This window comes from Sebastes umbrosus, chromosome 23 (genome assembly GCF_015220745.1).
Source record: "Sebastes umbrosus isolate fSebUmb1 chromosome 23, fSebUmb1.pri, whole genome shotgun sequence".
In the NCBI taxonomy this organism is placed as follows: domain Eukaryota; kingdom Metazoa; phylum Chordata; class Actinopteri; order Perciformes; family Sebastidae; genus Sebastes; species Sebastes umbrosus.
This window is the reverse complement of record NC_051291.1, coordinates 1,028,770-1,053,837: the sequence shown is the minus strand read 5'-3', so window position 1 is coordinate 1,053,837 and position 25,068 is coordinate 1,028,770. Positions and strand designations below refer to the sequence as shown.

General features: G+C 40.2%; 2 long non-coding RNA genes across 2 annotated transcripts; one reads left to right on the top strand and one right to left on the bottom strand.

Annotated features, from left to right (window-relative positions):
- The first annotated feature begins 3,435 nt into the window (after positions 1 to 3,435).
- LOC119482598 lies at positions 3,436 to 23,474 on the top strand. The gene is made up of 3 exons (XR_005205467.1): positions 3,436 to 3,623; positions 10,373 to 10,377; positions 23,440 to 23,474. It is a non-coding gene; the product is annotated as an uncharacterized LOC119482598 (long non-coding RNA).
- On the bottom strand, positions 8,102 to 12,651 carry LOC119482597. Its single transcript, XR_005205466.1, has 3 exons — positions 12,602 to 12,651; positions 8,710 to 8,885; positions 8,102 to 8,159 (listed from the first exon to the last, which is right to left on the bottom strand). It is a non-coding gene; the product is annotated as an uncharacterized LOC119482597 (long non-coding RNA).
- Positions 23,475 to 25,068: the final 1,594 nt, after the last annotated feature.

The window sequence follows — 25,068 nt, the reverse complement described above, 5'->3', positions numbered from 1 at the left end:
CATTTCACTACAGAAACCATAATAAGATGGCAGTTGGCTGGAGAAGATCTCTAGATAACAACCTTCTTGCTCTTGGCTATATCGTATGTTATTTCCAGTAAATATCACAAATAAAACGTGTTTTCTGATAAAAAAAAAAAGTAAGTAGCATGTAACGGAAACAAGTTTGTTCTAGAGTCACAGGCTGAGAGAACAGGAAGTAACACACACAGTATACAGTATAATGAAACCAGCCAGCGCTCCACCTGGTCACTTCTCTTTAACTCTCTGCTTGTTTTCTTGGCTTACAGCAGCTTTAATGAGGATTATTCAGCCAGTCATGACTTTGTGTTCACAGAAGAATCAAACTGTTGAGTTCATTCTAACATTTCTCTCCTCTACAGTCCACAGGGAGGAAACTGACTCAGACACTTTGAGAGGGAAGTAATACAATGTTGGATTAACACTCACCCTGCTTCAGTCTTCTGTCTTCAGTCTTCAGTCTTCTGCTCCGTTATCTCAAAATGGAGTCTGGAGCTGAACTGAACTGAACACTTTTACTTTCATGGTTTCCTTCCTCTGTTCTCATGAGCCTGCGTCACACCGTCAGTGCAGCTCCTCCTCTCTCCATTTACTGGAAATCAGCTGAGTTCATCTGTGTGTGTGTGTGTGTGTGTGTGTGTGTGTGTGTGTGTGTGTGTGTGTGTGTGTGTGTGTGTGTGCTTTTTAATGTGATGTGTTTATGAGTGTCATGACCCGGCTCATGAGCCATGACAAGAGAGGTGTACAAGTTTATTATTAACATACAATAACCAATCAATGCATGAATGAATGAATCAGTGTGATCAGTGTGTCAGCAGATGGATGAGTGGTTGTGTGGTGAATGAAGGGTGTAAAACCTGATCTAGTAACACAGCCGAAGCAACCAAACAAGAACATGGTGGTGTAGGAATGGAGAGATCTCAGCTTCATCTTTACATCATGTTCATAAATCTATTTAGTATAAATAATATAAAATGTTTTGTTTTCTTTTACAGATTTATACAAATAAAATTCTTCTGAATATCAGGATGAAAAATTATTCTGTCTGTTTGCACAATAAAAAAATCATTTCAGCCGTTTTCCTGCGTTGCAACTGTGCAACTCTTTTTCATAATCCAAACACAGATGGTAGCCAGAGATGACACATCTTATTGCTCAATTAGTACAATGTGAAGCACAATTTTAAAATGTATTATATCATCATATGAGTTACATTTCTTTATCTTGATGTTTCTTCTGATATCATACTAAAGGTTGAACGTTTCACTGTGTTTTACAGAAAAAGAGCAAGGACGTGCTGGATTTAGAAATACAATCACAACTTGGTAAAGTGATTAAAATGTGTTTTTATTTAGCAGCAGATGTTCAGAAGAGTCTTTGTGGAGTCTTTAAAACAGCTCTAAGTGTTGCTGATGAAGGACTTTATCAGAGAATAGTCTGCTTAGCTCTGTGACTGGAGTTTAAAGGTCAGACATGAGAGGCACAAACTGGAGCTACTGGGATTGTAACGTCTACTATAACAGGGGTTCTCAACCTTTTGCAACTGAAGGCCCACTTGTGATTGTCAAAACATTTCCGAGGACCACCTTCCCAAATAAATGAGTAAAAAACCTAACATGTTTATACAACAGATAATAAAGTGGGCTGTAGATATGTGTTATGCCACTGTCAGCTGTAATGACCAAAATACATATTCTGCTCACCCTCAGTGAGACACTTGGGCTTGCCTCTGGGAAATGATGAGATGAAGTGGTGGTGGGATGGGTGAGAGGCTGACACGCAGAGTAGCATTCAAAGTTGCTTTCAGTTTGTTCCTTGCCTTTGATTTGGTGACAGTCACAATGGAAAACCCTGACTCACATAAATAGGTGGTGGTGAAAGGCAACAGAAATGTGATTGCCCGTTTTGACAGAGAGGGATATTGACTGGCAGCCAGTATCCAGAATGAAGCAAGGTCTACTTGTGTGAGCTGAAGCTTCAGGCTGCTGTCTGCTGATAGTTCCATCAGTTCATTTCCCAACACAGTGGAGAGAGCTATGTCTTCTGAAGCAGGATCCACAGAGAAAGGGTCCAAAATCCAAAGGTTTCCATCTCGTGCATCTTCTGGGAAGTAGTCTGTAAACTTTCCTGACAACTGAGTCAAATGCTGGGTTATAACACTGGATATGTTGACATGAGGAGTGGCTTCCAAAGTTTCACTGAGGAGTGAAAACACGTCAAATCGTCCCTCCTTGACTCTTCTGTTCCACAGAATACGTTTTTTCTTGAAGCCCTCAATTTGGTCTGTGCTGTTTCTGCCTTGCATTGATATATTGAGCTGATTTAACTGGTCAGATAGATCTGATAAGTAGGCCAGTTTTGCACAAAAGTTCCCATCAGTGTAATGCTCAGCAAGAGGGGAGTGCTGCTCTTCCACAAATGTGTGCACTTCTTCTCTCAGTTCAAAAAGGCGATTAAGCACATGTCCCCTTGAAAGCCACCTTACTTCACTGTGGTACAACAGATCTGCAAATGATCTGCATCAAGTCTTTCACACAAAGCAGCAAAACACCTTGAGTTGAGTGCATTTTTCTTAATATAGTTAACAGTTTTCACAGCCACGTTCATGACTTCATGCAGTTCTGGTGACATCTGCTTTGTAGCTAGACTTTCCCGATGTAAGAACAGTGCGTCCTCTCCTGGATCTGTTTGACAACACCACGATGTCTTCCCGTCATTGATGCAGCGGCCGTCTGTGCAAACACCTGTACAGTATTTCCAATCAAGACCTTTTTCGGTGAAGTAATCATCAAGGCAGCGCCTTACATGATCTGCCGTTGTTCTTGTTGGAAGCTCTTTGCAAAACAATAGATCCTCGTGAAGATTACTGTCCTTGCAGTATCTTACAAAAACGAACAATAAAGCGGCATTGCTAACGTCAGTCGACTCGTCCAGCTGTATGGCAAAGTATGGGCTTGCCTTTATTCCTTCCAGAAGGTTGGCATTTGATGTCATCACTCATGTCTACAATTCTACATGCAGTTTTTTCTCTCCCTGCTGAGGAACACTGTCAACTTTCCATTTACTGTGTGAGATGTTAAAGAGGTTCTGTTGAATACTAATATGACAGAATAGCTGCAGTCTCATCTTTACTACGATGATGAGTTCACTGTCCAGAGCAGTAACAGATATTAGTTCATCTTAAAATGTGGACAGAAAACCACAGAAACATGTTGAAGTTTTAAAAAGTGAAAGTGTCCGTTAACACTAACGTTAGCTACGTTTCTTTGTTGATATCACAAAGTTAGAGAACTTATTTTAAAATGAGTTAACTCCAAAATACTTAAACATTGATGGAATAAATAAACTTGTTTTTGTCTTCAAAAAGAAAGAAACTAGAATTCCCGCCTCACGGTTGTCTGCCCCCCCCCAACCAGTCAAGTTACAGTTTACATCCACGTCTGTCCAAAATGTCATCACTTCATCATTTTATCATAATTAACATCTGTGGTGAAAGTGTCATAATTAGCAGATGAATTCTTGAGTTATGGTTAAAAATGTGTTTCTGAGGACACAGTGACCTTTGACCTTTGACCACCAAACTCTAATCAGGTCATACTTGAGTCCAAGTGGACGTTTGTGAAACTTGTGTGCCGAGTTTAATTTCAAATCCAGTTTCCATCATTTTAAATCCAGTTTAACTACATCATGACGACACTTAACCTTTACAACACCAAGTCAGTCAGGAAGAAAGCATTCACAGCATCAGTTCAGTGTTCACTGCATCCCATTCTGATAAACCTCCTTTGTGGTAAAACAGAGGGAACGGTGACATCTGCTGGCAGAAAGCAGCTCCAGCAGGAACAACAGAACATGAACGGTGGTGAGAACGACCGCTTCAACACGGATTTCTGAGGGAAGAAGCTCCACGGGCGACTTTATGTGTCTGTGTTCAGTCATGTAACGTGAAAACTGGCAGAGTCACACATGAAACTGGAATCCTCCTGTACGGACATGATTAGTGAATATAACATCTAGAGTACGCATGTTAATCAGTTCTGTTTGTTTATTTGACATCAACATATTAAATATGAAGGAGCTGACTTTAAACCTAAATCCAGACGTAATCTGTTTGTAGTCAGTTGAGAAACTGAAGTGAAACCTCGACTGAATTCAGAGTTTATCTCATTCTTTCTGTTTGTTACAAGCAAATATTTATCTTCTATAATATGAGAAATGGCTGGTATTGGTTTTAAATCATGGATGTATAAAGAGAACTGGATCCATGTGCAATTCTATTCATTGTGTGCAATATACTCACTGTTGTTTACAGTATGGTTATATAACTCACTTTTTTTAATATTACATTCATGATCCAGATGCAATGTAGTGTTATTCTGCTGTGCATTAGCCTGCGTATAGTCTGCATAACAATTAAATTCATCTTCAATAACAACTAGGCCTCTTCTAGAAGCTGACCTGGTGGATTGTGTTTAATAACTACTTTACCTGCATTATTATCCAACTCTGATTGTCTCTTTCCTTTTTAAACTTCTAAACAGATATTATTGTGATGTGCTTTTCTATGATGTTCATTCACTTTGATGACAAGGCACATTCAGGCTTTTACAGACTGTTGGAAGTGAGCAACTCATCTTTCTAACGACAACTTCTATCAGCTAATAGTAAATATCTGGGGAGTTATTTATCTGATGGTTAGCATGCTGTCTGTGAACCTCTGGACCAGTGCTCTGATGAAGACGGGGTCCATGTTCCTCTTCTGCAGCTGGTTGAAAAGCATGTCCACCTGTGGCATGATCTTATGGAACAATGTCAGGAAAACACAGAAAGCCTCGTCTTCAAGCATCCTCACAAAGCCCCCTGAGTCTCTGGGGATGTGTGATGTTGCCTGCTGCATGATGAGGTTCAGCTGATGCACACAGCAAAATAAGGCATATTTAAGCCAACAGAGGGCGCTGCATGCATACACAACATTTCTTTTTATATCATCTGCTCCCTGGTTTAACATGCATTAATCATCCTCACCAGTCAGCTTTCTTCAGACTGTCCACGTTGGCTCCTTCCTTGCAGCAGGTAGCTAACACAGGCCTGGTGGCTCATGGAAGCAGCTTCGTGCAGAGGCCTCTTGTAGTCGTTGTTGTGCAGCTCCACATCCATGCACACCTGCTTTATGAGATACTGCAGCATGTCCAGGTGTCCTCTCCTGGCAGCATAGTGCAGCAGGGTGTCCCCAGACCGACCGAAGTGTCTCCTGCTGACAGACTGAACCTCAGAGCTGCTGATCAGTCTCTGCAGAGAGTCAACCTGTCCATCCTGAGTGAGCTTCACCAGCTGCTTTAAAGTGTTCTCATCCATGCTGGTTAGAGGTCAAAGGTTAAAGGTTAAGGCTGCAGCACCAACTACAAAAAGTCACTTTCTGGTCAAAATGGACAGGAAATAGTCAAGCTGGTCTTCCTGAAGACATGCTGCAGAGAAGAGAAGAGTTCACTGTTGGTTATCTTCTTCTTCTTCTTTGAGCTTTATTGGTGGTTGGCAAACAACTATTTGGTGCATTACCATCACCTACTGGACTGGAGTGTGGAGCAGTAGATTGGCAGGAAACAATAAATAAATAAATAAATAAATAAAATAAATAATAATTATTAATAATAACAATAATAATAATGATATTAATTACATTCTCTCCATTATTCCTGTTGTCCTTAAGTAATTAATTAGAAGATTGTGTACTTTCTTAGATGTCTTTCCTAGCAGATTGTAATATTTCCATCATCTACTCCTGATATCAATTCCCATCTTTCTTTGTCATATTTGTTGCACTCTATAAGAACATGTTTGACAGTTTCCGGTTTATTACAGTGCGTGCATAGTCCAGTTGGGTGCTTGTCTATTCTATGGATGTGTTTGGTTTAATCCTGTATGTCCTATTCTCAGACGGGTAATGACCATCTCTTCCACCAGCTCCTACATGTGTCTGAATACTGTACAGATGTCTCCCTGTGTCACTAAAGTCCAGTATTCCTGCCAGGTTTTGTGCATGTAGTCCTAGTAGTTTTAACCTCTGCTTTACTTAACGGTATTTGTATGTCAATTAAGTGTCGTTTTAATGACTGTTTGGCCAAATATATCTGCATTCTCATTTCCTTCCACCCCTATGTGTGCAGGAACCCAAAGGAAGGAGTGTGGATCATTCTGGCTAATAATTACTATATCCCAAAAAAATAAAGAAAATCAAAATCAAAATCAAAATCAAAGAAAAGAAAACAAACAACCTCATATTTTTCCAATCATATTAATTTGTCTAAGATACTGAAATAATGTTCTATAACACTCATTTAGTGAGTTCTTTTGTAGAATATGTAATGGAAATTCTGTCAATATTCCGAGATGAGTCCTAATGAACGTTGAAATAAGGATCTCAAACAGATGAAATGTCTTTGTTGTATTTTATTCTTGCAAGAAGAGGCACTGGTTATACAGAGTCACACAAAGTCTGCAGAAGAGTGCACTGCAGGAGATTATTACAATGTGATTATATAGAAATCTACAACAGGGACTGTGAGAAAAGGAGTTGTTTTACTCAGACAGTGTCCCAGTAAAAGTCAACACTCAGTACTTTCCCACTACATGAGACGAAGAGCACACAGACAGGAACTCTCCACTGTTACATAAGGAGACATCATTACATACAATGTCATTTTCCATTACAAATATCTATAAATCAAAGTGTACTTTAATCTCTTTGAGGCCTTCTTTCTTCCTCATATCTCCCAAAATGCAACATGACATGCTCCACCATTTTCCTCTTGTCCACAGTAATCACATCTACCTGTGTCATGTTTACCTATCAGTCAGTTATCATGTCATATGCAGACGCTCTTCCTGAGGGCTCGGTTTTAATAGGGTAACTTTATTAACTTATTTAGAAATATGTGGAAGTAAACAGCAAAACTCCATCGTTCCACAGGGTGGAGCTGCGACACAAAGCAGAGCAGAGAGATCTATTTAAATGTGTTCATCTACAGTTATGTTGTCATGAACTGAACTATTCTGCAGAGGCACTTTGGGTTCAGAATACATGAATGAATAAAAAAAAAACCAAAATCAGAATGCAGGTCCAGGTGGTGAACCTCAGTGGATCATCAGGACACGGCTGATCCTCTCAACACATCCCTTCTCTGATCACTCACTCTGACAGAGATCAATACTTCCAGCTGTTTGAGAGAAGAAGAGAACAGAAGTCATGAATCAGTGTTTACAGAGACTCCCTTCATCAGCTGTCAGTCACTGATGCAGCACACAGTTCATTTATAAACTATCATTAGCAGAACCTCCATATCTCCGCTCACTACTCAATATCTCCAACAGGAACCGCAATTTATCTTCTAGCTAATTCATCAGTGTGGTCGTTCCTAAAGTCTGCACCTCCTCTGGTCCTCACTCATTCCAGTGTGCTGCTCCTAGTGACTGGAACGAGTTAATAAAGACACTAAACCTCCACACCCTCATCCCGTACCCTCCTTTAATAGCTCTATGGACAGACCACATCATGGGGTTACTAAATGTAACCACGGTTCTATGAAATAAGAGCCAGTGACCTGAGGCTTCAGTCAGACTGATCTCAGAGCTGTGACAGAGATGAACTGATCAATGAGAGAACAAAGACTTTCTGATCAGAGTTGATGGTACGACAGTTTGATGGATGAGGACCACTGTCTCTATACATGTTGTGATGCTGTCAGCTGTAATCCAGCTTTATTTCCCTGGAGACATGAACACAACAACAACATCTTCTTCACATCAACTCTAACACATGATCACAACAAGCTTCTGGCTGATCTGATTGGCTGACTGTTCTCTCTCTCTGTGTGTCCACCGTTTCTCCTCTCACAGCTTAACGGAGGAAACACATCACAACAATACTGCTGAAACCAGCATGGACCGACTCCGACCCTCTACTGACCTCAGAGTCTCCAGTCTACAGTGTGGACTCTCCACCAGATCAGACAGCAGCTTCACATCTGGAATCCTTCAGGTTGTTGTCTCTCAGATCCAGCTCTCTCAGATGGGATGGGTTGGACTTCAGAGCTGAGGCCAGAGAAGCACAGCTGATCTTTGTCAAACTGCAGTCACTCAATCTGAATAAAGAATAAATGATGAAGATAAAAATCACTTTATAATCCAATCAGATGTGTTCATCATCCAAATGTCACATCAACATTCATACACCTGTTCATGTCAAACACACATCAATAACATGCTGCTGATCTCTGTGTTCATCTATGTGTGTGTGCTGAAGGATCAATATCAATGATCCAGACATTATTTGTGGAAACACGTTGAAACAAACAGAAACCAGAGAAATATTTCTACTTCATGAAGTAAACTTGATCAATTTAGAACCAATATTAGTTCAGAGGATCTTCTGTATCCAGATGTGGACAATTTACCAACAATGATAAACATTCATTTACTTTAACAACTAACAGTGGACATTTTCTACACTTTCTTTTAAGAAACACAAGTCTTTAGTGACTGCCAGACTGAATTTAGTTCAAGAAACATGAAAATATGAAGAAAAGGACATTAACAACTTTATGGATGGAAGTTATGTTTTGTACATAAATCAGGTTCAATTGTTAATTAAAATATAAGATATCTAACAGTAACGAGAGTCAGTGAACTGACCTCAGAGTCTCCAGTCTACAGTGTGGACTCTCCAGAAAACCACACAGGAGCTTCACTCCGGAATCCTTCAGCGTTGTTGTTACCCAGATCCACGCCTCTCTCAGATGGGAGGGGTTGGACTTCAGAGCTGAGGCAGAGAAGCACAGCTGATCTCTGACAACATGCACCTCCCCAATCTGAATAAAAATAAATGATGTAAGTTAGAAGACAACGTTCCTGCTGAAATCATTCATGTTTAATAATGTGTTCAGAGCTGAAGAAGGTTTAGAACGTAGAAGTTTATAAAATGTAAACTCTAAACACCTGAAGCCAAAAGGATGCAGGTTAAAACTGTTACAACAACAAACAGTGAAACAGAGCTCTCATTAATATAATGACAACGTGCCTGCTACTTCAATAAAGACGTAGTGACTTCACCTCTTAAACTCTGACAGCTCCACCAGAGGATCCATCTATACAAACTCATGTTGAGCAGCAAACACAATAAAACCACAGAAACTGATTCAAGATCAACTCAAGATCTCAAAGTTTCTAAAGATGTCAAATATGTCAGGATGGATTTTGGGGAAATGTGAACAAAATCATCTACAATATATATTTAGGAATAGTGGCGTCATAAAATCAAAGCATCTTCGTTTAAACTCTCAGTCGTAAAAGAATCATAAAGCTTCATAACATTTATAGAAAAAGTAAATAGTGAATATATTTGTTATTGTCTGATAGCTGAACTGAGATTATTTATTTATTCTTCATATTTATGTTTTTTTATAATTTATTTTAACATGATGAAGTCAGGTGTTGTGATATATGAAGGTTTTAAATGTGTAGTCAACAATGCTCTGCCACAGTCAATGGACTAAACCACTGAAGAAGAAAATGGACTTTAGCATTAAGAGACTCAGTGTTTTTCCTGGAGACATGAACACAACAACAACATCTTCTTCACATCAACTCTAACACATGATCACAACAAGCTTCTGGCTGATCTGATTGGCTGACTGTTCTCTCTCTCTCTGTGTGTCACCGTTCTCCCTCTCACAGCTTAACAGAGGAAACCCATCACAACAATACTGCTGAAACCAGCATGGACCCGACTCCGACCCTCTACTTACTCCAGAGTCTCCAGTCTACAGTGTGGACTCTCCACAAGATCAGACAGCAGCTTCACATCTGAATCCTTCAGGTCGTTGTATCCAGATCCAGCTATCTCAGATGGGAGGGTTTGGACTTCAGAGCTGAGGCCAGAGAAGCACAGCTGATCTTTGGACAACCTGCAGCTCCACAATCTGAATAAAGAATAAATGATGAAGATAAAATCATCTTATAATTCCAAGTCAGATGTGTTCAGGTTTTTAAATGTGTAGCTCAACATCACTATGTCCCTAATCAATGATCTTTTCCCTAAAATGAGTAGAGTGACTTTGTCATTGTGTTATTGTGGATCATCATAATGTCAGCCTTCTACAGACATCATCCAGATGTCACCACAACATTCATACAGCTGTTCATGTCAACACACATCAATAACATGCTGCTGATCTCTGTCAAGTCTGGAATTAGAGGATCAATATCAAATCAGACTGTTGGATCTTCATTACTTCATTTATTACATGGCCTTCTTCTCACTGTATCTGGAGCTATAGCAGGTTTATGTCATTTACAGGAAAGGTCCACATTTGTTCAAGTGTGTCTATAAACAACAGCCACATGTCATATGTACATTAAAGAGTTATTGGTGGCAGTAATCAATTCCTTCCTGTGAAGTGGTCCCTTCAATAACACCACTACACTGTAAGAAATTACTTCAGAAGTTCAACTGACACTAATATGAAGATTCAGCAGTCTGAGTCGACAAATCAAGTGAGTGTTTACTAGAGGCTGGATCGATTCAACTATCTCCTGATCAATATGTATTGTGATTTTTAAGTATTGTGATTCGATATTACAATTTTATTGCGGTTTTTGTTACTTTTTTTTTAACACTAGACCATGGGAAAAAGTTGAATAATACACTTCTAGGGACTTTTTAATTTGGAAAATATCTAAATGAATCCAGTAAAATGTTTTGATTTCCAGCATGTATGTAGTCAGAGATGTCCTGAAGTCAAATATATCAGTCATTGTCAGGATAGTATTTATTACATTTTTTCCAAGCAAAACCCAAAAATCAAAGGCTAAATACATTTAACTAAATGTCAGTATCTGGGTGCTCTACAGTTGTAGCGTCGGCCCATTTGACCACGGAGATGAGAGCGACGGCCAGCTCCACCGCCACGTTACCGCCATACGATAACGTTTCCTGTCCGTGACAGAGTTAGCATGCAGCTTTAGCCGTGATGTCTAGCTCTGCTTTTCCTGTCAATGTGTGAAAGCCAAAGTGTTTCCATCCTTTACTGGATGTGTAGTGTTTACCATGCTGGATTTAACATGTGAGGGTGCAGGTCGTATCCACGCTGACCCTCCAACGTTTTATACTTTCTCGTTTCGGCTCGCTGTGGTTTGTTTTGGTTGGAACAGATATGAAGTCACGTTACTCAGACTACAACAATAAAAGCGGTAACTTCCTTCTACCTCCACATAGACTCAAATGGAGCAAATATATCGATTCTGGCATTAAAAAATCTATTTCTAAATCGTGAAGAAAAAATTGCGACACAAAGGTGAATTGATTTTTTTTCCCGCCCCTAGTGTTTACCAAAGTTACAGACTGTTTAGTACCAAATTCCCTCTTTGAGTTACTAATCCTCCTGCAGCTCAACAAGGAAACTGTCAAACACAACATACTGACTGGATACATACTAAGGCTGGGCAATATATCCATATTATATCGATATCGTGATGTGAGACGAGATATCATCTTAGATTTTGGATATTGTTTTATCGTGATATGGCATCAGTGTCGTCTTTTCCTGGTTTTAAAGGCTACATTTCAATAAAGTGATGTAATGATCTGAACTTACCAGACTGTTCTAGCTGTTCTATTATTTGTCATTTACACTTCGTCATGAGATCCACATTACTGATGATTATTTATCAAAAATCTCATTGTGTAAATAATTTGTGAAAGCACCAATGGTGAATCCTACAATATCGTCGCAATATCGATATCGAAGTATTTGGTCAAAAATATTGTGATATTTGATTTTGTCCAAGTCACCCAGCCCTAATACGTCTAACTCAGACTGCTGAAGCCTCCGATTAGTTTAAGATCAACTTTACAGGTCATTTTACACAGAACAAGACGGTGGATTTAGTCCTCATCTCGTAACACTCAGGTTAAACAGGGATTGCTTCACAGACAGAAGGAATGATGACAGACATCAATAACTCTTTGAATGTACATATGAACATGTGAGTATTGTATTCAGATAGACTTGAGAAAAATATGAACCTGCAAAGATGTTTCTGATGCAGAATATTTATTTGGTTTTTGATGCAATCTAAATGTCTGTGCTTCAAATAATTAGACAATGCTGACATGAAAACAGAGCACAGTTAGATCTGCTGTCAACAAGAACGTGGGAATAACTTAGAACCATAGAAACCTCTGATTAGATGGTGTCGCTCATAATCATCACTTATATGCCTTTAAGTTGGTGCAATACATGTTTGTTGAAGAGTGCTGCACCTTTAGACATGTTCAATAGAGAGCTACAGGAATGAGTCCTAAAACCCAGAGATGAGTTAGAATTTTAGCACTTCCTGTTCCCTCGTCTGGAGGTCAATGGGTTTTTAGTTAGATGTCTGAAATAAGCTCTGTGGTTAAAGGTCCAGTGTGTAGGATCTGGCGGTATCTAGCGGTGATGTAAGGAGATTGCAACCAACTGAAGCTTCTGCTGTGTGCGTAGAGAGTTTGTGTACAAACTACATAAACTACAGTCAGTGAACTGACCTCAGAGTCTCCAGTCTACAGTTTGGACTCTCCAGTCCAGCAGAAAGCAGCTTCACTCCTGAATCCTTCAGGTTGTTGTTGTCAGTCAGGTGCAGCTCTCTCAGATGGGAGGGGTTGGACTTCAGAGCTGAGGCCACAACTTCAAAGTGAGATCTGAGAGTCCAAGCCAGAAAGTCTGTCATGACACAAAAATGACAAAATATGTTATTATGAAAGAGGACAGTTTATATTTACTTCATGCATTTGATGACTAAACAGTTTGATATATACTTCTTTGATTAACATTTGCTCCTCACATCAGTGGTTCAGCTAATCTTATCTCACTGTTTGACATGAAACAATAATTCTCATCACTCTCTCTCAAACCTGCAGACTTTTAATCTTTGTTTTTCTTTAATCTTGCAGATGAAGAGAGAGAACATGTAGTTACATTGAGGCTTCCCTAATGTCCAGTCTGTCAGTGTGATCTGATCCCAGGTCTGTCTCCACAAAGTTAGCATGAGGCCTTCTTGATTAGAAAAGCATTTTTAAAACTCAGTGAATAAGTAATAATAATACAGTTGATAAAGATGACCTCTCTTTGCTAGCTACCTGCTGCTGTCAGGTTCACGTCCATAAATGGGAAAATTCAGTGATTGCTGCCAAACGGTAGAGAAATTAAACAAATCGTGTAATAATATTAGACCTGTACATAATCAAACATTCATATAATTAGATATTTTGATGACTGCATGGCGTTTTGTCATTAACACTCTTTTCTGAGCATCAAACGTATTCACCTCACAAACACAATTAATGAACCAATAAGGTTGCATTATTTTCAACATAATGTCATCAGAAAGATGTTATCAGTGTTTCAGCATTAAAAACACAACATTGATCTTTGGTGTGTATAAGATCTCTTAAAAAGTCTGAATTCTACCATTCTGCTGTTATATATTCATCAGACCGCTGTTATTGGTGGAAGCTGTGTATTTCCATCTTTTCTGAATCTGTCCAAGCATCTCCTGAAGAACACATAATCCACCAAAGAGCTTGTGTTAAAGTGTATTTTACCGTGTGTCTCTGTAACGTGTTAAAGTATTATTTTACCGTGTGTCTCTGTAACGTGTTAAAGTATTATTTTACCGTGTGTCTCTGTAACGTGTTAAAGTATTATTTTACCGTGTGTCTCTGTAACGTGTTAAAGTATTATTTTACCGTGTGTCTCTGTAACGTGTTAAAGTATTATTTTACCGTGTGTCTCTGTAACGTGTTAAAGTATTATTTTACCGTGTGTCTCTGTAACGTTAAAGTGTTATTTTACCGTGTGTCTCTGTAACGTGTTAAAGTGTTATTTTACCGTGTGTCTCTGTAACGTGTTAAAGTGTTATTTTACCGTGTCTCTGTAACGTGTTAAAGTATTATTTTACCGTGTGTCTCTGTAACGTGTTAAAGTATTATTTTACCGTGTGTCTCTGTAACGTGTTAAAGTGTTATTTTACCGCGTGTCTCTGTAACGTGTTAAAGTGTTATTTTACCGTGTGTCTCTGTAACGTTTAAAGTATTATTTTACTTTCTACAGTTACTGTGGTGTCTTCCTGATTTTAGCAGCTTTTCTTTCATCAACTTCTCAGAACTTAATCTGAATTTATTATCGTTTTCTAGGTATTTGTTTTGGATGGCAGGTGTGTTGTTCAGGACCCAACGAAGCACAATGTCGAGTGTGAAGTTGTTTGTTTTAACTCAACATTTGAAACAGCTCAAGAACATCTGTGACAAAATACAACTGACATATTATGTAATAAACACGTGGAACACCTATAAGAATATTATATTTAAGAATAATTTATAGTGTGTATATTTTAATAACTAAACTACTAATCTACACTGATCTATAAAGTTAATCACATCTGGACTTACACAGCTTTTCTGCAGTTCCTCACAGCTGGAATCAGTCTCGTCGTCCCTCCTCTGATGTCTTGTACTTGTTCAGGTCCAACTCATCCAGAACCTCCTCTGACATCTGCAGTATGTAGGCCAGAGCTGAGCACTGGAACACAGAGAGTTCCTTCTCTGATCTGTTCTCTGACTTCAGGAACTCTTGGATCTCCTGATGTACCGAGTGGTCGTTCATCTCCGTCAGACAGTGGAAGATGTTGATGCTTCTGTCAGGAGAGGTTTAACTCTGTTCATCTCCTTCAGGTTGTTGATGATTCCTGGATGATTTCTGGACTGTTGTCTGTCCGACCCTGCAGACCTCCTAAGAGCTTCTGGTTGGACTCCAGAGAGAGGCCATGAAGGAAGCGAACAAACAGGTCCAGGTGGCCATTTTTACTTTCAAGGGATTTCTCCATGGCTCTCTTCAGGAAGTCATCCAGGGTTGAATGAACATATCTTTCTCCCAGGAAGTCCTTCAGTACCTCTGTGTTCCTGTTTGTGTAACAGTGGAACATGTAGACTGCAGCCAGAAACTCCTGAATGCTCAGGTGAACAAAGCAGTAGACTGTTTTCTGGAAGATCACACATCTCTCTTTTGAAGATCTCTGTACAAACTCCTGAGTACACCGAGGCCTCTGTGACATCCAGACCACACCGCTCCAGGTCTTCTTGGTAGAACATGATGTTTCCTTTCTCCAGCTGTTCAAACGCCAGCCTCCCCAGCTTCAGAAGAACTCCCTGTCAGCCTCCATCAGCTCCTGTGGACTCGTCTCATGTCCCTCACCGTACTTCTGCTTCTTCCTCTTTGTCTGAACGAACAGGAAGTGTGAGTACATGTCAGTCAGGGTCTTGGGCAGCTCTCCTCTCTGGTCTGTAGTCAACATGTGGTCCAGAACTGTAGCAGTGATCCAGCAGAAGACTGGGATTAGACACATGATGTGGAGGCTCCTGGATGTCTTGATGTGTGAGATGATTCTGCTGGACAGCTCTTCATCACTGACTCTCCTCCTGAAGTACTCCTCCTTCTGGGCGTCAGTGAAGCCTCGTACTTCTGTTACCCTGTCAACACATGCAGGAGGGATCTGATTGGCCGCTGCAGGTCGGGAAGTTATCCAGACGAGAGCTGAGGGAAGCAGATTCCCCTGGATGAGGTTTGTCAACAGCACGTTGACTGATGACTTCTGGGTGACATCAGACACAACCTCGTTGTTGTGGAAATCCAGTGAAAGTCTGCTTTCATCCAGGCCGTCAAAGATGAACAGAACTTTACAGACAGCGAGCTTCTCTGCTGTGACCTTCTGTAATGTTGGATGGAAAACATGGAGCAGCATGAGAAGACTGTACTGCTCATCTCTGATCAAGTTCAGCTCCCTGAACGAAAGCAGAACCACCAGACTGACATCTTGGTTCTCCAAGCCCTCTGCCCAGTCCAGAGTGAACTTCTGCACTGAGAAGGTTTTTCCAATGCCAGCGACGCCGTTCGTCAGAACGACTCTGATGTGTCCCTGTTGGTCAGGTAAGGCTTTAAAGATGTCCTGGCACTTGATTGGAGCGTCATGGAGGGTCTTCTTCTTGGAAGCTGTCTCAAGCTGCCTCACCTCATGTTGGGTATTAACCTCTTCACTCTGTCCCTCTGTGATGTAGAGCTCAGTGTAGATCTCTTTGAGGAGGGTTCCACTTCCTGTTTCATCACTTCCTTCAGTCACACATTCACATCCTCCTCAGACTGATCTTATGTTCATCTACAACCTCCTGCAGACCTCTATTCAGACTGATCTTATGTTCATCTACAACCTCCTGCAGACCTCTATCTGCTGAAAGAGAGAAACAAAGTTTAAGACAAAACAAAGAAACTTATTATTTCTAATGCCAATATGAAAATAATCAATATAAGAACATATAAAGAAGTAAAGGTTATAAAGTCATCTTCCCTTCTTGAAGTCTAAACTAACGTCAACGTGATTTCTATATTTATTTTTAATAGTGTTTCAACGTGTCGCTCTGCAGGACCAGACGTGTGTTTGTAAGTCAGAGAAGGAGACTGTAGCAGGAAAGATAATGTTGTTCAAAGTCTGTGGCTCCTGTTCAGTTCAGTTCAGTTCAATTTATGTTTATATAGCGTCAAATCATAACAGAAGTTATCTTAAGATGCTTTTCATATAGAGCAGGTTTAGACCGTACTCTATAATTTAGAGACCCAACAAGAGATCCCCATGAGCATGTATTGTTATACGACAATGACAAGAAGATAACTCCCCTTTCATCATGTGTCTGTCTGTCTGGGATAGAACAGTGATGTTGTTGCTTTACAGAGATTAATAGTTCTCCATCTTCATCTATGCAGATGGAGAACAAACATCATTCTGATTGGTTGATGCAAAGACGGAGTGCTATCATAAAAACAAAACATAAATATAACATTATTTCTTCTGGTTCAGATTTTCTCTCAAAGGAGAACAAAGTACAAGTGATGCAGAGCAGATATGTATGATGGAGAAGATCTGAAACAGTTGTCACAACAATAGTCAGTGTATTAAAACAACAAGTTTACAGACATGAAGACATCAGCAGTCACATCTACAGTCTTACTTTGGACAGTGCTGGTCTGACTGGCTGTCTGAGGTCCAGGTCTTTTTCTGGATCTGGACATCGGCTCCTCCACAGAAGCATGACTCCTCTTCTTCTCTCTGTGGAGACATTACTTTATTACTAAAATCATTTTGATTGTTGGTGAAGAATATCCAGACTTGTCCGACACTGAAGCTCAGATGGTCTCAGAGAAGAGTTAAAGTGTTGGTAGTGAATTCAGCATTCAGTCTGTGATGAAAATGTTCCTTTATTTGAACTCTTGCTTTAATAAACAAGAATTAGCTGCTTTTCCTGTCTGACTGTCTTATTAAACATTTAGTGATCTGGCTGAAGTTCTTTATTAAAGAGGAACAACGGACATTTTTAAAACATTGATATTAATCTATTCTAACAAGGAACACCAGAGTTACATGCTGTGTGTCTCAGACTGCTGGTCTACCTCAATATTTAGACCACTTCTAACCTCAGTTCAAACCTAACTAACTCAAACTAAACTACCCAAAGTGACTGTGAATCAGTAAAGGACATAATCAGCTCTCTTTGGTCTCTTTTAAATCATTGATATTATTCTGGAGGCTATATAACATGATGGGAGGAAAAAGAACTGCAACTTGCTCATGGACCTCATACTGTGAGGGCATGCGCGGGAAACCACAAGGTGGCAGCGTCACATGTCTCTCCTCTACAGTCCACAGGGAGGAAACGGACTCAGACACTTTGGCAGTAAAGTAAAAACTGTTGGATTAACACTCACCCTGCCTCAGTCTACAGTCTTCATCCTTCTGCTCTGTTATTCATTTACAGGAAACCTTTGACCTTTGAGTTTATCTATGAGGGCGTGTGTATCACACAAATCAGCTTTATAACACGGAGTGTTCATGAGAATCTCTTTTAGCTTGAACAGGTTGAATTAAAATGAGTTTTGATCAAATGTTATCTCATTTTAATGTTTAAATCAATGTGATTAAATACTAATGTGCTTTTTCAGACTTATATGACTAAGATTCTTCTCAACATCTGAAAGAAAAAAACTATTGTCTGTTGCATAATAAAGAATCATTTAAGCCATTTTCCTGAGTTGCAACTCTTTTCATAATCCAAACATAGATGGTAGCCAGAGATGACACTTCTTCTTGCTCAGTTAGTACAACATGAAGCTGCATGTGAGGAATATAAATCTGTTAGCAGAACTATTAGTCTTCATCCTCAATGCATCATCATCCATCAGGTCAGCTTACAGTAGAAACAGTCTCTTACTTGACTCTGAGGGTCAGGTTCATCACCTGAAGTCTGGAGGAGGATACCACATGGACCGGTCACTCTTCATAGACAGACAGCTGGGTACTGGAGACCTCTGCTCTCTGTCTGGACTGAACTCTGCAAACACCAAGATGATTTACTTCATATCACATGAATCTCTTTTTAGGTCATTAAGGTCGCTCTAAACACACAAACTACTGCTGCTGTCGACAATAAGGAGGTTTAAAAGCTTGTTTTCTAGGATTAGATTACATCTTCTCTAGGTGACTGACAGCTGTCACAGATATAAGAGGAAGAGTTTATTTGATGAAGTCTGTTAAATGTTAGTTGGGCAAATACATTTGTGTATAAATGTGAATATAGCAGCTGTCTTACTTTGGTGTCTGAGGGTGCAGGTTCATTACTGAAGTGTAGAGGAACATCTTTAGATATTGCTAAACCAAGCCCCCGGGAAGAGCGCCGGGATCTGAAGCTAATGTTTCGTAGTGGATAAAGGAGCGTTTCAGACAGAGGGTGAATACAGGTATATTCAGACAGACGGTATGAAACATAATGTAGCATTGTCAGGGTCAACGTAGGCTGCCCTGAACGTTTAAATACAGATCAATAAGATCACTTCCTGAACAGATTCCACCATCAGCAGATGGATTTATTAGTAGTTTAGCTTTATAAATCATGCTAACATCACATATCTGCTGGCGGTTGGTTCGCTTGCTTTCACACCAGAAACGAAACGCTCCCAGAGTTCACTTGGAAGACGACCGAGACCCAACTTTTAAGGTGGACCAGAGTTTGGTTGTTTGGTCTTCACCAGAGTTTGAATGAGCTTTCACACCGGCCCAAACAAACCGTACTAACAGTACAGACCTGAGTTTGTTTTAACCCAACAGAACGGGTCATGAGTGAAAGCAACCTGTTTCACTAGCAAGGGAGTAAATAGAGAGAGAGAAAAGCAGAACAAAGCGTAACCCGCTGACGGGAGCAGTTGATGATGATTATCTCCTTTAGTAGGTCATATATCACGGCTAGTTAGAGATACAACCCAAAGTTCTACCAAAGTTCAGCATCGCTTTAACTGTGATTAGAAGTTACTGGTGACCCAGACCTTTGTCCAGCGATATCTCTGTCTATTCTACTGCTAATGGAAAATATTCATCCTTCTGCTCTGTGATTCATTTACAGGAAACATTTGACCTTTGAGTTCATCTATGAGGCGTGTGTATCACACAAATCAGATTTATTGTCTGTTGCATAATAAAGAATCATTTAAGCCATTTCCTGAGTTGCAACTCTTTTTCATAATCCAAACATAGATGATAGCCAGAGATGACTCTTCTTCTTGATCAGTTAGTACAACATGAAGCTGCGCATGTGGAATATAAATCTGTTAGCAGAACGTTTAGTCTTCATCCTCAATGCATCATCATCATCCATCAGGTCAGCTTACAGTAGAAACAGTCTCTTACTTTGACTCTGAGGGTCCAGGTTCATTACTGAAGTCCAGAATAGCACCTTTGGACCAGTCACTCTTCAGAGACAGACAGCCGGAGACTAGAGACTCTGCTCTGTCCTCCTCTTCCTCCACACGATCACTCATCTTCTGATCTGAAGTCAGTCTGAGAGGTCAAACAGAAACACTGACTGTGAACATTTAACACACATAGTATACAGTATAATAAAACCAGCCAGCGCTCCACCTGGTCACTTCTCTTTAGCTCTCTGCTTGTTTTCTTGGCTTACAGCAGGTTTAATGAGGATTATTCAGCCAGTCATGACTTTGTGTTCACAGAAGAATCAAACTGTTGACTTCATTCTAACATTTCTCTCCTCTACAGTCCACAGGGAGGAAACTGACTCAGACACTTGAGAGTGAAGTAATACAATGTTGGATTAACACTCACCCTGCTTCAGTCTTCAGTCTTCAGTCTTCTGTCTTCTGCTCCGTTATCTCTAAATGGAGTCAAACACTTTAAGAGTCAGGCTTATCTTCCTGTTCATGTACCTGGATCACCTGGTCAGTGTGGCTCCTCCCCTCTCCATTTACAGGAAATCAGGTGAGTTTATCTGATTGTGTGTGTCTGTGTGTGTGTGTGTGTGTGTGTGGTGTGTGTGTGCTTTTTAATGTGATGTGTTTATGAGTGTCATGACCCGGCTCATGAGCCATGACAAGAGAGGTGTACAAGTTTATTATTAAACATACAATAACCAATCAATGCATGAATGAATGAATCAGTGTGATCAGTGTGTCAGCAGATGGATGAGTGGTTGTGTGGTGAATGAAGGGTGTAAAACCTGATCTAGTAACACAGCCGAAGCAACCAAACAAAACATGGTGGTGTAGGAATGGAGAGATCTCAGCTTCATCTTTAAATCATGTTCATAAATCTATTTAGTATAAAACTGAAGTAGTTTTTTCTGTTTTGTTTTCTTTTACAGATTTATACAAATAAAATTCTTCTGAATATCAGGATGAAAAATATTCTGTCTGTTGCACAAAAAAAAATCATTTCAGCCATTTTCCTGCGTTGCAACTGTGCAACTCTTTTTCATAATCCAACACAGATGGTAGCCAGAGATGACACATCTTATTGCTCAGTTAGTACAATGTGAAGCACAATTTTAAAATGTATTATATCATCATATGAGTTACATTTCTTGATCTTGATGTTTCTTCTGATATCATACTAAAGGTGGAACGTTTCACTGTGTTTTACAGAAAAAGAGCAAGGACGTGCTGGATTTAGAAATACAATCACAACTTGGTAAAGTGATTAAAATGTGTTTTTATTTAGCAGCAGATGTTCAGAAGAGTCTTTGTGGAGTCTTTAAAACAGCTCTAAGTGTTGCTGATGAAGGACTTATCAGAGAATAGTCTGCTTAGCTCTGTGACTGGAGTCTAAAGGTCAGACATGAGAGGCACAAACTGGAGCTACTGGGACTGTAACGTCTACTAGAACAGAACAGGGGTTCTCAACCTTTTGCAACTGAAGGCCCACTTGTGATTGTCAAAACATTTCCGAGGACCACCTTCCCAAATAAATGAGTACAAAACCTAACATGTTTATACAACAGATAATAAAGTGGGCTGTAGATATGTGTTATGCCACTGTCAGCTGTAATGACCAAAATACATATTCTGTTACCCTCAGTGAGACACTTGGGCTTGCCTCTGGGAGATGATGAGATGAAGTGGTGGTGGGATGGGTGAGAGGCTGACACGCAGAGTAGCATTCAAAGTTGCTTTCAGTTTGTTCCTTGCCTTTGATTTGGTGACAGTCACAATGGAAAACCCTGACTCACATAAATAGGTGGTGGTGAAAGGCAACAGAAATTGATTGCCCGTTTTGACAGAGAGGGATATTGACTGGCAGCCAGTATCCAGAATGAAGCAAGGTCTACTTGTGTGAGCTGAAGCTTCAGGCTGCTGTCTGCTGATAGTTCCATCAGTTCATTTTCCAACACAGTGGAGAGAGCTATGTCTTCTGAAGCAGGATCCACAGAGAAAGGGTCCAAAATCCAAAGGTTTCCATCTCGTGCATCTTCTGGGAAGTAGTCTGTAAACTTTCCTGACAACTGAGTCAAATGCTGGGTTATAACACTGGATATGGACATGAGGAGTGGCTTCCAAAGTTTCACTGAGGAGTGAAAACACGTCAAATCGTCCCTCCTTGACTCTTCTGTTCCACAGAATACGTTTTTTCTTGAAGCCCTCAATTTGTCTGTGCTGTTTCTGCCTTGCATTGATATATTGAGCTGATTTAACTGGTCAGATAGATCTGATAAGTAGGCCAGTTTTGCACAAAAGTTCCCATCAGTGTAATGCTCAGCAAGAGGGGAGTGCTGCTCTTCCACAAATGTGTGCACTTCTTCTCTCAGTTCAAAAAGGCGATTAAGCACATGTCCCCTTGAAAGCCACCTTACTTCACTGTGGTACAACAGATCTGCAAATGATCTGCATCAAGTCTTTCACACAAAGCAGCAAAACACCTTGAGTTGAGTGCATTTTTCTTAATATAGTTAACAGTTTTCACAGCCACGTTCATGACTTCATGCAGTTCTGGTGACATCTGCTTTGTAGCTAGACTTTCCCGATGTAAGAAACAGTGCGTCCTCTCCTGGATCTGTTTGACAACACCACGATGTCTTCCCGTCATTGATGCAGCGCCGTCTGTGCAAACACCTGTACAGTATTTCCAATCAAGACCTTTTTCGGTGAAGTAATCATCAAGGCAGCGCATTACATGATCTGCCGTTCTTGTTGGAAGCTCCTTGCAAAACAATAGATCCTCGTGAAGATTACTGTCCTTGCAGTATCTTACAAAAACGAACAATAAAGCGGCATTGCTAACGTCAGTCGACTCGTCCAGCTGTATGGCAAAGTATGGGCTTGCCTTTATTCCTTCCAGAAGTTGGCATTCGATGTCATCACTCATGTCTACAATTCTACATGCAGTTTTCTCTCCTGCTGAGGAACACTGTCAACTTTCATTTACTGTGTGAGATGTTAAAGAGGTTCTGTTGAATACTAATATGACAGAATAGCTGCAGTCTCATCTTTACTACGATGATGAGTTCACTGTCCAGAGCAGTAACAGATATTAGTTCATCTTAAAATGTGGACAGAAAAACACAGAAAAACAGTGAAAGTGTCCGTTAACACTAACGTTAGCTACGTTTCTTTGTTGATATCACAAAGTTAGAGAACTTATTTTAAAATGAGTTAACTCAAAATACTTAAACATTGATGGAAAAATAAACTTGTTTTGTCTTCAAAAAGAAGAAAGAAACTAGAATTCCCGCCTCACGGTTGTCTGCCCCCCCAACCAGTCAAGTTACAGTTTACATCCACGTCTGTCCAAAATGTCATCACTTCATCATTTCATCATGCCTTGTAACCTTTGACACCAAACTCTAATCAGGTCATACTTGAGTCCAAGTGGACGTTTGTGAAACTTGTGTGCCGAGTTTAATTCAAATCCAGTTTCCATCATTTTAAATCCAGTTTAACTACATCATGATGACACTTAACCTTTACAACACCAAGTCAGTCAGGAAGAAAGCATTCACAGCATCAGTTCAGTGTTCACTGCATCCATTCTGATAAACCTCCTTTGTGCTAAAACAGAGGGAACGGTGACATCTGCTGGCAGAAAGCAGCTCCAGCAGGAACAACAGAACATGAACGGTGGTGAGAACGACCGCTTCAACACGGATTTCTGAGGAAGAAGCTCCACGGGCGACTTTATGTGTCTGTGTTCAGTCATGTAACGTGAAAACTGGCAGAGTCACACATGAAACTGGAATCCTCCTGTACGGACATGATTAGTGAATATAAAATCTAGAGTACGCATGTTAATCAGTTCTGTTTGTTTATTTGACATCAAACATATTAAATATGAAGGAGCTGACTTTACACCTAAATCCAGACGTAATCTGTTTGTAGTCAGTTGAGAAACTGAAGTGAAGCCTCGACTGAATTCAGAGTTTATCTCATTCTTTCTGTTGTTACAAGCAATATTATCTTCTATAATATGAGAAATGGCTGGTATTGGTTTTAATCATGGATGTATAAAGAGAATGGATCCATGTGCAATTCTATTCATTGTGTGCAATATACTCACTGTTGTTTACAGTATGGTTATATAATTCACTTTTTTTATATTACATTCATGATCCAGATGCAATGTAGTGTTATTCTGCTGTGCATTTAGCCTGCGTATAGTCTGCATAACAATTAAATTCATCTTCAATAACAACTAGGCCTCTTCTAGAAGCTGACCTGGTGGATTGTGTTTAATAACTACTTTACCTGCATTATTATCCAACTCTGATTGTCTCTTTCCTTTTTAAACTTCTAAACAGATATTATTGTGATGTGCTTTTCTATGATGTTCATTCACTTTGATGACAAGGCACATTCAGGCTTTTACAGACTGTTGGAAGTGAGCACTCATCTTTCTAACAACAGCTTTATCAGCTAATAGTAAATATCTGGGAGTTATTTATCTGATGGTTAGCATGCTGTCTGTGAACCTCTGGACCAGGCTCTGATGAAGACAGGGTCCATGTTCCTCTTCTGCAGCTGGTTGAAAAGCATGTCCACCTGTGGCATGATCTTATGGAACAATGTCAGGAAAACACAGAAAGCCTCGTCTTCAAGCGTCCTCACAAAGCCCCCTGAGTCTCTGGGGATGTGTGATGTTGCTGCTGCATGATGAGGTTCAGCTGATGCACACAGCAAAATAAGGCATATTTAAAGCCAACAGAGGGCGCTGCATGCATACACAACATTTCTTTTATATCATCTGCTCCCTGGTTTAACATGCATTAATCATCCTCACCAGTCAGCTTTCTTCAGACTGTCCACGTTGGCTCCTTCCTGCAGCAGGTAGCTAACACAGGCCTGGTGGCTCATGGAAGCAGCTTCGTGCAGAGGCCTTGTAGTCGTTGTTGTGCAGCTCCACATCCATGCACACCTGCTTTATGAGATACTGCAGCATGTCCAGGTGTCCTCTCCTGGCAGCATAGTGCAGCAGGGTGTCCCCAGACGACCGAAGTGTCTCCTGCTGACAGACTGAACCTCAGAGCTGCTGATCAGTCTCTGCAGAGAGTCAACCTGTCCATCCTGAGTGAGCTTCACCAGCTGCTTTAAAGTGTTCTCATCCATGCTGGTTAGAGGTCAAAGGTTAAAGGTTAAA